This window comes from Mesoplodon mirus, assembly GCF_964341445.2.
Source record: "Mesoplodon mirus genome assembly, chromosome: 2".
Taxonomy (NCBI): Eukaryota; Metazoa; Chordata; class Mammalia; order Artiodactyla; family Ziphiidae; genus Mesoplodon; species Mesoplodon mirus.
In genome coordinates, this window is record NC_138977.1 from 223,596,354 (window position 1) to 223,609,707 (window position 13,354).

General features: G+C 57.5%; 1 protein-coding gene across 3 annotated transcripts in view; it reads left to right on the forward strand.

Moving 5' to 3' along the window:
- LHPP (phospholysine phosphohistidine inorganic pyrophosphate phosphatase) overlaps positions 1–13,354 on the forward strand; it is a 141,015-nt gene that overhangs the window by 71,409 nt on the left and 56,252 nt on the right. The gene's annotated exons all lie outside the window — the stretch shown is intronic.

Below are 13,354 nucleotides of genomic sequence, written 5' to 3' on the forward strand. Positions count from 1 at the left end.
TCAGTCCTGGGGTAGGGGTCTGTGGGAGGGGCTGTCGTCGGATTCGCTGTGTTCCTGGAATTACAGGCTCTGCTCTGCAGGCAGTGGGGCAGGAGGGGCCAGTGGCCCATGTGCACTTTTGCTCTGGATGGGCGGTGACCTTGGCAGAGGCCAGGGCACATCTAAGGAGTGCCACCGAGTCGAGACAGGCTCACGCTCTGAGGGGGCCACTGATCTTGTCCTTGTTTGAGAGAGGAGCCCCCTCCTCATTCCCCCTTCAGCGTCTCTGGGGAGCTGGGCGGGCCCAGCCTCCTCCCAGGACCCCCTTTGGGATGCTGGCATCAGGCTGGCCCAGTCTGTTCAGGCCAACACAGCAGTTGATTGGCCAACAGACCCAAATTCATCTGCTGGCTGGCAGCCCCTCACTGCGGGAGACCCGGCACCTGATTTTATGCTTTATCACCATGAGATTGTGTGGGGTGAGGGGAGGAGGGTGGCCGGAGCTCTGAGCACCCTCAGCTCTACGGCTGGCTGGGCCTCTGAAGTGGGGAGAAGGGTGCCACCTCCCAGGCCCTCCCAGGTAAATGAGATCGCAGGTGTGAGGTACCCAGTGCCCAGCAGACCTTCAGTCAGGGTGTGGCCGTCCCTCTTGGCACCGATACCAGTACATGGGAGCCAGCTGTTCCACGCGTCCGTGGAGTTGGGGCCCGTGGGTTGGCTGTGCCCAGGGAGGTGCAGTCAGTGTGCACCGCTGTGCTGCACACGTGGGCCGGCTCCCCTGGTGGCACTGTGGCTCCCAGCCGCGTCCCTCCCCCAGGGATGTGGGCACCTAGAGCGAGTTAATGATGGAGCTTCTCCCGGGGGAGCCCTGCCGGCAGCCTCCCCTCAGGGACCCCCTCCCGGGGCAGAGAGAAGCCCTCAGCCCCTGCCTGGCTCCCGTACCTGCAGGAAGCTCTGGGGATGGACAGGTGAATGAGCCAGATGTGAACCTGGCCCTTCTCCTCCCCAGGCATCTGTTTCCTCCTCTGGAAATGGGGATAGAGGATTGTTAGGACTTCACGGGCGTCACAGGAGTGAATGAGAGAACGCTCCTACCGCAGTCGAGAGTCCTGCCTGGCCCGAGGTGGAAGTGCCACAGGCGGCCACCGCTGCCTCCAAACGGATAGTTGTCTCAACTCACCTGTTCGGGGCCATCTTGCAGTCCTGTGTCAGCCTCCAGCTTTTCTCCTCCTGGGGGGTTGAGGGGCCTTCTCAGCCTCCGGGTGGGGCCCTGCCTCTCCCCTCTGTGGCTCCCCTCTGTGACCTGGCAGCCCACCGCCCACTCTGAGGCCTTTAGTGGCCAGGCCACTCGTCTAGTCCTGATGCTCTGATCGTTAGCTCATGGGTAGGGAGTTGCTGGGTCTTTCTGGAGCCTGGAAATGTAAGTAGCTGCTCCCAGGTCGCCAAGAGGAAGGGCCGAAATCCACAGGCAGTGTGAAAGACTCAGCAGGGCGCACACTCGTGTGTGTGTGTGTGTGAGAGAGAGAAAGAGAGAGCATGTATATGTATATGTGTGTGTGCGTGTGTGTGTGTGTGTGTGTGAGAGAGAGAGAGGGCATGTATATGTGTGTGAGTGTGTGTGCGGGAGTGCCTAAGTGTATGTGTAAGTGTGCACTTGGAGGATAAAGGAAGATTTTTTTTTAAACATCTCCTGTGGTTTTCGATTTTCTTATGTTTCTGAAAATCAATATAAAATCTTCAGGTGCAATTTGGGTCTCTAAGGCTGACATTGTCATTCTGCTTCGAGTGAGATGGGAAGCTCAGTCGGGGAGAAAGTGCAACCGCCTCTGCTGTCATTAGGCGTTCATTAAGTCCAGCTCTGGACACCAATGATCACAGCTCTGATTGAACTTCAAGAAGAGGCAGGCAGTGGGGAGGGGGCTTTGACGCAGCGTCTGTTTCAGAGTGTGCTGCTGGAACCGGGCTTCGCCGGGCTGTCCTCCCAGCCAAGTTGGTGGGAAGGTCCAAGGTGTGCACGGCTTCCTGAGGGGCTCGGGATCCGTAGGGGGCAGAGGGGGCATCTCTGTAGGAGCAGTGTGGGGTGGGAGGGATCCTCTGCTGGACCCCTTGGGTGGCGGCTCACAGACAGGGCGGGGAGGATCGCTTCATGCCAGCTGGGCCCGGAGCTGTGCTGGGTGCCGTACACGTCAGGCCACTTGAGGGCAGTCAGCCCCTCACGTGTTATTTATCAAAGGTCTGTTCTGTGTGAGGCCCCTGCCACGCGCTGGGATGTACCTGCCAAGTATTCACTCATATTATTAGCTAAATAATAAGACGGTGAATGACTTCATCATACTCGTGCCTGAGAAGTCACCGAGAGTCATCCTAGAGGCTTCCTCTCTCGTGTCCTGCAGCTGGTCCCTGCAGTCGCCTCCAGTGCCCGTCAGGACCGCTTTGGCTGCAGCTGCCAAAAAACACTAACTAGCAGTGGCTTCAGCCATTGGGATAGTTATTTACCAAAGAAAGCAGTCGGTGAGTCTCAGACTCAGGGCTGGCACTGCACTTCAGCAAGGGCTGTCTCGTCTGTCTTTTTTGATCCATCAGCCTTCATCAGGGTAAATCCAGGCTTTCTGAGGCCTGAAGTTTAGGCAACTTGCAGGAGAGGGGCTTTTTAAGAAAAAGACTACATTAAGTTTAATGAATATAAAATTCGTTTGGAAAGAATTGAAAACATATGTCCACGCACAAATGTGTACACGAATGTTCAGAGCCACATTATTCATAATACCCCCAAAGTGGAAACAGCCCAGATGTCCATCAGCTGATGAATGGACAGACAAAATGTGGCCTAGCCAGGCAGTGGAATGTTATTCAGCCACAGAAGAGAATGAGGTACTGACTCGTGCTACGACATGGATGAGCCTTGGAAATATTATGCTAAATGAAAGAAGCCAGACACACAAAAGCCACATATTGTGTGGTTCCATTTATAGGAAATGTCCAGAACAGGCAAGTCTGTAGAGATAGAAGGGACATTCGTGGTTGCCAGGGGCTGCAGGGTAGCCAGGAATGGTGAGAGATTACCTCATGTGTTTAGAGTTTCTTTTTGGGGTGATGAAATGATCTGAAATTAGAAAGAGGTGATGGTTGCAAAACACTGTGAATGCACTAAAAGCTACTGAAATGTATACTTTAAAATGGATTTATGGTATGTGAATTTTACTTCAATTAAGAAATGACTATTTATGTGAACATATTTCTGGGGCCCTGGAAGGTGCCTATGCCATTGAGGGGCCTGAAACTGAAGAGTCTTTGTGGTAAGTCCACCCTTGCTTAGCACGTTGGCTTTTCATTCTGTTTGTTACCTCATGGTCATAAGATGGCTGCCATGGCACTGGGTGTCATGGTCATCTTCAAGGCAGTGCTAGTGAGCTTTCCCCCCATGAGTGTCCCGTTCAAATGGATGCAGAGCTCTCCCATTGCTGCCCACCTTTCCTAACTTCCAGATGTATCTTTGGAACTGGATCACGTGACCCTGCCTGACGAGGGCTTCTCGGGAAGGAAGTACTTGGCAAAAGGCAGTGGAATTGTCACAGCTGGCTTAGGCAGCCATGATTCTCTGCCTAAGAATGGGCCATGGCTGCCTCAAACAAAATTAGGTTTAGGGTAGCCAGGAAGCTAGCCTTTCTGCCTCCATGACACCCCCCACCCCCACCCTGTCCTTCAAACCAACAGCAGCCAGGCTTGCCTTCTGGATGTTCAGATCTACAGTTCACTCCCCTGCCCAGAACTACTCCACGGCTCCTGCTGCCTTCCAAACCAGGCAAAACTCATTTGCTCCGTCGTCCACTAGACTTTCCTTGGCTGGCCTCTGCCAGTCCAGCCTTAGCTGTGGCCAGTCCCCTCTCCACACGGAACTTGGAATTCCCACCAGCCTCCTCTCGTCTGGCTGTGGGCCTTTGCAGGGAAGTTGTCGACAGTGGTGACTATGGCTGGCACGGAGGGAGCACTTCCACTGGTCGGGGTGCTCCTGTTTCCACCTCATTTAAAACCCACAGTCGGGTTTCCCTGGTGGCGCAGTGGTTGAGAGTCCGCCTGCCGATGCAGGGGACGTGGGTTCGTGTCCCGGTCCGGGAAGAGCCCACATGCCGCGGAGCAGCTGGGCCCGTGAGCCATGGCCGCTGAGCCTGCGCGTCCGGAGCCTGTGCTCCGCAACGGGAGAGGCCACGGCAGTGAGAGGCCTGCGTACCGCAAAAAAAAAAAAAAATTAAAAAAAACAAAAAACAAAAAACCCACAGTCAGGCGATGTCTTCACCCCCGTTTTACAGATACGGTACCTGGGCACCAAGTGGTTGAGCAGCTTGTCCAGTCACATGGCCAGCAGCGACAGTACAGGTGCCCGCCCAGGCCGCCTTGCTCCGTGTGGGTGAGGGTGGTGACAACAGTGAGAGTCACAGCTCCCATTTCCTGAGAGCTTGGCCCGGGCTGGGCGCGGGGGCTACGGGCGCTGCTGTGCTGGATCCCCCAGTCATCATAAACCACCCAGTGGGGCCGTTGCTCCTCTCACTTGAATGTCGGGGGCACTGCAGTTCTGAGAGGCACAGCGTGCTGCCGAGGGTCCCAGAGCTAAGGGGCCGAGGGGCGGGATTCAGACCCACGCTCTCTGGCCGCGTTGTTCCCGAAAACCTTGCTGTAAACTGGAGGCTGGAGTTTGCAGCAGGGAAGGGCCCCCGCCCAGCTGGCCCTGCGGGTGCCCACGCTGGGGAGGGGGCCGTGCCTCCCCATGGACCCCGAGGCCTTCCCCCGGCTCCCGCACCTCATCCAGGATGGCGCTTCCCTGCCCTTTCCACCTGGGGCTCCTCACGTGACACACGCCTGTCGTTGAGCGCGTGGCCCCTTCCGCCTCCTCCCCCTACCCGGGCACCTCTGTTGGTGCCACTGCGCACCCAGACCATGTCCTGCAGTGACCCTCCTGGGACACTGCGTTCGTCCCTCCTATGCACCGCGACCCGTGCGCCAAGCTCAGTCACACTGACGTTGGCAGTGGCTGCTGGTGGGCCCCCTGTCTCCATCCCACCCCCATCCTCCAGTCCATCTTCCCTGGGAGCCAGAAGGAGCCAAAATGCAAATTCGATCACGCGCCTCCTGGCTTGAACACCCTGTGGGGTTCCCGTGGCCCGTGGAGTACTCGGGTCCTTACGCGTCCTGCTCGCCTCCAGCCTCACCTCCATCATCACTTTCCCCAAAAGTCCCCCGAGCCTGTCACTCCATTCTCCCTGCATGTGCACATCTAGGTCTCCTTTGTATCGGTTTTTAGGTGCTTGTAATATTATGGTTAGAGTTAGGTACTCCACATTTTCACTTAGCATTACACCATGCCTGTTATTCTGTTTTCCTATGGTCTTGAAATTTTTTCTGTATAGACCCTCCCTCCTCTCTCCTCCTCCCACCTCCATCCCAGAATAATCTGTGTTAACAACCTGCCATGCTTCTGTCTCTGCCCAAGTGTACACACACACACACACACGGCATGAGGGGTGGGGCCGTCCTGTTTGTTGTTGTAAAACTGGAATCAAACCGTTTTTCCTTGCACGCGGCTTTTCTCACGTCACAGCCCGGGCACCCGCCAAGTCCACAGCAGCAGCGCTAACTCAGGCCCTTCACGTGCCAAGTGTTGTGGTGGCTGCGTGCGTGTCCTGGGTGTGGGTGCTCCTGGTGACTCCTCCAGCTCCCTCGTTAATAGACGTTTGGGCTCTTGCGTCTCTTCCCATTACAAACAAAAAATTATGCTTTCTTAAGCTGTTTTCACATTTTAAAACTGTTTCCATTTTCTCACTTAATGGTTTGGACTTTAGATCCTATTAATGATTCTAGCAGTTCTGTTAATGTGTCTGTGGAGGAAAGAAGAGTTCTGGAGGAGTCCACGTCTTGTCCCCCATGGTGTCCCCAGGTGGAGGTTTGAGTGGGCAGGAGGGGGCAGCCTCTGTCCCCAGTCTCTTGGGTGAGGTTTCCACTCCGGGTCTCCCCGTGGCCTGTGCTGAGTGCACGAAGAGTCCCCCTTGGCCCCCGAGACCCCTGACGTGGCTCCAGCTGGCATCACCTCAGAGGACAGAGTTCCCTGGCTGTGAGGGAGAGGTCAGGGCTGCCGGGCTGCCCCCAGAAGAAGCAGTTCCAGGGGAAGGGCTGCGCACCCTGGGGAGGTGCTCACAGCTCTGTGAACCTGAGCTTGTTTGGAAATTGGGTCGTTGCAGATTTATTTATTTATTTTTAAAATTTTAGTTTATTTTAGTTTTGGCTGCGTCGGGTCTTCATTGCTGCGCGCAGGCTTCTCATTGCGGTGGCTTCTCTTGTTGCGGAGGACAGGTGCGCGGGCGTCAGTAGTTGCAGCACGTGGCTGAAGTAGTTGCGGCACACGGGCCCAGTAGTTGTGGCCTCAGTAGTTGCTCTGTGACATGTGGGATCTTCACGGCCCAGGGCTCCAACCTGTGTCCCCTGCATTGGCAGGCAGATTCTTAACCACTGCGCCACCAGGGAAGTCCTGCAAATTTAATTAGTTAAGCTGAAGCCACACTGGAGTAGGGTGGGCACTTAATGCAATGTGACTGGTGTCCTTTAAGAAGAGAAGCCACAGAAGGACACAGAAGGACACAGAAGTCAGCCATGTGAAGACGAGGCAGAGGTGGGAGTGATGTGGCCACAAGCCAAGGAATGCCTGGGGCCCCAGAAGCTGGAAGAAACAAGGAAGAGCCTTTGGAGGGAGTGTGGCCTTGCCAACACCTTGATTTTGGACCCCTGGCCTCCACAATTGTGAGAGAAGAAATTCATGTTGCCTGAAGTCCCCTAGTTTGTGGTACTTGGTAACAGTTAGCATTAGCCAGGCTTGTCTAGACTCATTGAAGCAAATATCAGACGTTGTGTCATTTAGTTGGACGACATTTCAGTCCAGAGCTGGAGACTGGCAGGCTGGGGAGGGGTGGGGAGGCAGGTCAGGGAGACTGCGGGTTTGGGGCCTGGACAGCTGGTGGGGGTTAGGATGAGGGGTTGGGCCCTCGGGGCAGCTGGGGGCTGTGGGTAGTCCTGCCTTGGCCTCCTTATGATGGAGAGGCATGTTGGACCTCCAGGTGGAGAACCCTGGCGGACGATGGGTTTTCAAGTCTGGAGCTCCGAGCGACAGGCCCAGGCTGAGATGAGCCATGAATCTTGTCCAGCAAAGCCTGGGCCGGAACCTGGGCCCTGGACAGCGAGATCGGCTCTTTCGGCTGTGGCCTTCTCATGGGCCAAGGTCGGTGGCTTGAAGCCTCCCTGAAAAGAACAGAGAAGGGGGACATTTTAGAATGAAAGTGTGCATTTTTAAACACATGGCTTCTCTCAGCTTCTTTTTTTTTTTTTTTTTTTTTTGCGGTACGCGGGCCTCTCACTGCTGTGGCCTCTCCCGCTGCGGAGCACAGGCTCCGGATGCGCAGGCTCAGTGGCCATGGCTCACGGGCCCAGCCGCTCCGCGGCATGTGGGATCTTCCCGGACCAGGGCACGAACCCGTGTCCCCTCATCGGCAGGCGGACTCTCAACCACTGCGCCACCAGGGAAGCCCTCAACTTCTAAGTAGCAGTAGTGATTAGCGTGTTTAGGCCTGAATGGGAAGTGATATTTCTAATATGAACATCTAGTCTAATTAGATTTTTCCTACAAAACAATTTCCCAGCAATGCTTCGTGGACAGGAAAGCCCCTTGATGAATAACTAGCTAAATTCAGAAGTTTAAGGGAAAGGAAGGAGCTCAGTTTCTAAGCCCTAGTTCTGAAAAAAAGCCTTTCTTTTCTTTTTTAGTGCTAATCTTATTTGTAAAGCCTTATAACTTCATAGAAGAAACCATTGGTACTCTTTTCCTTTAATTGGGGCACAGGATATGGATTCCGGTGGTGACCAGTGGTGTGCTTTGCAGGAAGGGGACCTTCCCTGCATGGAGTAGTCTGCCAGGCAGGCCGGCCTCTGCTGCCTGGAGGGATGTGGTCTCTGGAGTCAAGAGGCCCGGGTTTGAATCCTGACTCAGTCACTGCCTGCCCGGGCAGTTTGGGGCAAGTGACAAACCCTCTGAGCCTTGACTTTCTTGTCTGTAAGTGGGGATGCTAATGCCTACTTTGCCAGGTGTTATGAGGAGCAAATCAAATTGCGCTGTGTCTGTAAAGCATCTGGCAGGGTAACTGCTGGCCACGAGGACAGTGCTGCCTTGCAGGGTGGCCCAGATGTCCTAACCTTGGCGTGCTAGGCTGATGGCCCAGCTCCCAGCCCCTCGGAGGCCTGGGGCTTGGACAGACCCCTCTCCTTCTTCCTGCCTGCAAGCTGGGCTTGAACACCCCCAGGGACTGGGGGCTCATTCCTGGCAGAGGGAGTCCAGTCTCCCTATACCCTCTCCCGACCTGTGCCTGTGGCCTCTGCCCTCAGGCAGCTGCGGAGCAAGGGGCTCCTGGGTGACCCTGGTCTTGGTTGTTGGGCCCTTGCTTGAGAATGATCCCCTCCACCATGACACACCCCTTTCCGTGCCATCAGGTGAGAGGCCCCATCTCCACCGTCTCTGTAGTTCTTGTGCCCAGACTGTGCAGCTGCTTTTGTTCGTTCGTAGGATTTCTAGAAGCGTGTGCAGGTGGGAGGAGGGACGTCGTGTGCTGCCCGTGCAGGAGGTGGTCCGACTGCCATGGCGCAGCCTCAGCGTGTGTATGTGCACAGGGCCCTTCCGTCCTGGTGAGGATGTGTGTGCACAGGGGCATGTGCCCGACTTCCCTCCACAGCGACTGATCACGGAGGAGTCATGCTTCCCCTCTCCAGGCCGCGATTCTGGGAAAGGGGTTCTCGAATGCCAGCTGCAGGAGAGGGGGGCCAGGGCAGTGGGGAGTGGCCTGCCGGCCCACAGAGGCCTGAGACGGCTGAGCCCCTCGCCCATAGCCCTACTGCCCTCCCTGTGCCCCCAGGGTAACGTCCATGCTCGGGGCCGGGGCTGCCCCAGAGAGAGGGCTGGTCTCGGTGGGATCTGGAACCCAGCTCTGGAGCCGGACAGCCTGGGTGCAGATGCCTGGTTCACCACTGAATAACCTTCTCTGTGTGAGCCCTGCTGGGCCTCCACTTCTAATAACCCAGCTCTAAAATGGGGCCACAAGGAGCCACTGCCTCCATGAAATCCTGTCTCCCCAGAGATGGCGCCTTCTGTCATCACTGTCGTGCCCATCAGTGCCCACCCGCCCTCTGGGGTAACCTGAGGGGGCAGCCCCCCCAAGCCTCAACACTCGCCTGCGTCCGAGACCAGGCGGAGGGGAAGGCCAGGTGCGCGGATACCCAGCTAGCCCTCTCCCCACACAGCCTCGCCGGGGGCTGTCCTCCCTTGTCCTGACCACGGGAAGGTAAGGGCCAGGTGGTGCGACACCATCCCGAGTGGGACATCAGAGCCTCAGGAGTCAAGGCGGAAAGGGTTCCTGGGGCTCTGGGGTGGCGGGGAGCTGCAGCCTCCGGAGTTCTGATGCCCATGGTCCCTCGGGCCAGGCTGGGCTCCACAGGAGAAGGTCCGCAGCTGTGAGGGGGCCACAGTCCCTCCACCCCAGCGAGGGGACCCCTGCACGCTGCTAGGATGCACGGAGGATGTCCAGGGAGCGTGCCAGGCTGGCAGCACTGCGGTCTCGCGGCCAGCGTCCCGACAGCGGGTTTTCCGACGGACTCTGTGAGCGGGTCCCGCGTCCTGAGGCCCCAGGACACTTCGCATCCCCTCCACCGACTGCAGGCACTTCCTGTCCTCGCCCCCTGCTCCGCTGGGCTGTCTTCTCGAACCTTTCCTTGCTGTCCTCCTCATCACCCCGTCCATCCTCCAGGCTGTCAGTGGGGGTTCCCCAAGCTCCCTCGGAAGAGGGGGCCCCGCCTTCCTGCTCCCCGCTGGCCCTGCAGCCTGCCACTCCCCACCCTGGAAAGTAGGCCAGTAATATTCACCCCCGCTCTCTGGAGGTAAGGAGAGAAAAGCATCTCCAGCCTGGAGGGGCTGAGAGTCATAATTAACGGGCTGATGAGTGCCCTGATTTCCTTAGGGGAAGAGGGGGGGCTCCCGGCTGTCCTCACGGAGCAGCCAAGCTGGGCACAGCTCTTAATCCTGCGGTCGCTGCCTCGCAGGCCGGGCCCTGCCATCCCGCCATCCCCCCGAGCCCGTCCTGCAGTCATCTCACGCCTAGATGGGCTGGACGTGTGGCTGCCGTCCTTTGGAAAACACCAGAGACCACGTGGACCGCCCTCCCTCCCCGCCTCCCACCTCCCAAGTGCTCCCGAGCCTGTGAGGGGCCAGCCCCATGTAGGGCCCTTAAAGCACCAGCGTTTTAACAGCCTGACCCTGAGTATTAGGGGGGCCGCCTCTGCTGATTCGTACGCTATACGCTCGGGGTTTAATAGGAGCATGACTGTAATCCATATGCCTGTTAAGGTAATTACGCTTATAAACCTAATATAATCCATAGGTCAATGGGTTCAGTGCTAATTAAGGCAGCCGTAGTTAACATTTACAGAAAACCTTGCAATTACTGGAAGATCCTTTAAGCTGGCCTTCTGAGTTGATGATGAGGCTGGGCTCGGCGCTCTGTGACCTCCTAGGGCTCTTTGACTCGGCACAGCAGGCCTCCGGTACCAAGTGCCTGCGCCTTACCTCACTGGGGTGGGGTCAGCACCCACCGTTACCACCCCCAGGCTCTGTGACAGCCACCCGGTTGGTGACGGTCGCACCAGGGGAGCCAGATCCTTGTGACTCGGCTGTCCCTAGCGCTCAGGCTTTTGCTCTGGCTCAACAGACTCAGCCTGACAAAGCAGTTCTTCGAGAAAAGGAAATGAGAAATCCGCGTGTTGAACTAGAGGCAAGACCAAACTCCGGGGCGTCTGGAGCTTCCTCCCCTAGCTCATCCCGAGGTGGTGACGAGCCTCGCGAGGTTCAGAGGGTCCACCTCTGGGCTTTCTTCCCGCCCCACGCCCCACACCTGCAGCTGGGCTACACCCGTGCTCCCTGCACTGCCCTGGGGCTAGAAGTGGGGCGGGAACGAGACTGCCCCGAATGCTGGCCTGGCTGTGCCCGCATCCCATCCCCATGAGCCCTCCCAGGTCCATCCAGTGAGGGAGAGTTGGGCCTCGTGGGTGTGGGGCTGCAGGCGGCGGGGCGGGGCGGGGCGGGGAGGCGGTGCAAGGACCAGGGAGGCACAGCCAGCGCCCAGGGGGCTGCGTCGTGGGCCGGTGCTCAGGGGAGCCAGCCCGGAAATCCACATGCCCGTGACGGCCCACGGCTTTTGCAAGGCCTCCAGATCTGTGTGTCCAGGAAAACGGAACCCTCTCTGATGCAGAATGTTCCAGACCGTCAGCCCTCTTCTCTCGCCACCCCTGCCCAACCCCAGGAAGAGTCCAGCAGCTGCATGCTAGGGCCAGGACTGCCCCTCTTCCTGTATGTTGCCTGGTTCCTGGTCATGTGTGCAGCTTGGTGAGCCCCACAGAGGCCCACCCGCCAGCCCCCGACCCCGTCCGGAGCAGGAGGTAAGCAGCAGCCCCGGCAGGCAGGGTCCACGGCAGGCTAACCGCAGGCTAATCTCTCTGGAACCTACCCTTTCCCTGCTCAGGGAGGCAGTGGCGCTCCGGGGGGCACGGGGACGTCCCGTTGTCCTTGCAGTCCCGTCCTCCGGGAACCAGGTGCTCTTTAGACAGCACCATGTGCCTCCTTTGGGAGGGGTGCTGGCGTAGATAGCGGGGAGTGTGCGTTAGCCTGGCTGCCTGGCTGCAGGCCCTGCCTCTGCCGCTGGGAGCTGGTGTGACCTTGGCCGGGTAGAAGTTGCTTAACCACTTTAAGACTCTGTGTTACATGATGGGGAGATGACGACTGAATTCCACAACGTGCACGAAAGCTTAGCGTAGGGCCTGGCACACAGTCAGCACTCGGCCAGCGCCGCTGCTGCCGTTGCTGGCGTCACGGTCGCTGACGGGAGCGGTGGAGGTGCAGGGCACTGGGGCGGGCGTGGCGCGCCAGGTGGGCTGTTGGCGGGGCCGCGTCTCTGCTTTCCCCACCTCGCGTCTCCGGGTCTGGTATACCTGGGGGCCCAGCACTGGCTTTTCTCCCTTCACTTCTGCACACTCTCCTGTCTCTGCCCAGAGACTCTGAAACTCTGGCGGAAATGGCCAGGTGGGACCAGTTTCTTTAATGGAGGAATGAGACAAACGAGCACGGGGGACTCCTCCACGGGGACCAGGTGGTAGTTCAGGGGCGGGACACACACGTTGGGGGAGAAGATGAAAAGCCTAGTGACAGTCGTCACTTCTCGAGCGCCTGCTGTATATGCCAGATTCTGGGCTAAGCGCCGCGCAGACTCATTCGCGGATTCCAACAGCAGCTGGATGTAGCTGGCATTTTAGTCCATTTCATGGATGAGGAAGTTGAGGCTCAGGGAGGTTGAGTCGTCGGCCCGAATTCGTCCAGTCAGGGGGTGGCTGGGCCAGGGTTTGAACCCAGCCATTTTCATCACCACTGTGCTCACTCCCTCCCAAGGGGAGCCCCCTACCCGCTGTCTCTCGTGGGTGGGCCAATGGGGCTGGGGGAGGGAGGGGGCCAGAAGGAAGAGCCTGCAGGACGCTGGGGGCAGCCGCCCTCTCGAGGGGGATGAGAACTGCGCCCTGGAGACCCTGCCCGGGGTCTCTATCATGACCATTAGCCGTTTTTTTAAATTCAGTGTAATAATTTGTATTTTCTCTTGTCGACTGATAAAACTGTGGGCATTCCTGAGCTCCTGAGTTCCAGGCCCAGCTCTGCCTTGAGCTGTTCGCATGTGTTGCCTCGCTGAGCCCTCGTGCCAAGCCCACGATGTGGGTGCTGTCATTATACCCCTTAGAGATGAGTCAGGCCGCTTGCCTGAGGTCACACTGCTGGGACGTCGTGGGGATGCCGACCCCACTGCTTACAGGCACTGGCTCCTTTGATCCCTGCCATCGTCCAAGGCCATAGCTGTGCAGTGGCAGCAACAGAATTCAAACTCAGGCCGTCCAGCTCCCTAACCTGTGCTCACGTGCACTGCTGAAAATGTAGGAAAACCTGAGAAGTGAACAAAACAGAAAGTAAACCTCGGACCAGCCCACCATCCAGACGTGACTTCTGATACCATCTGGAGGTCTACCTTCTGCGCAGAGTACGTGGGTTACGTATTCCGTCCAAAACTGAGATTAGGAGCACACGCTGTATTTTTTTTAGGTGATTAAAATAAATTAATGTATTATTTATTTATTTTTGGCTGTGTTGGGTCTTCATTGCTGCACGCAGACTGTCTCTAGTTGTGGCAAGCGGGGGCTACTCTTCGTTGAGGTGCACGGGCTTCTCATTGCGGTGGCTTCTCTTGTTGCGGAGCACGGGCTC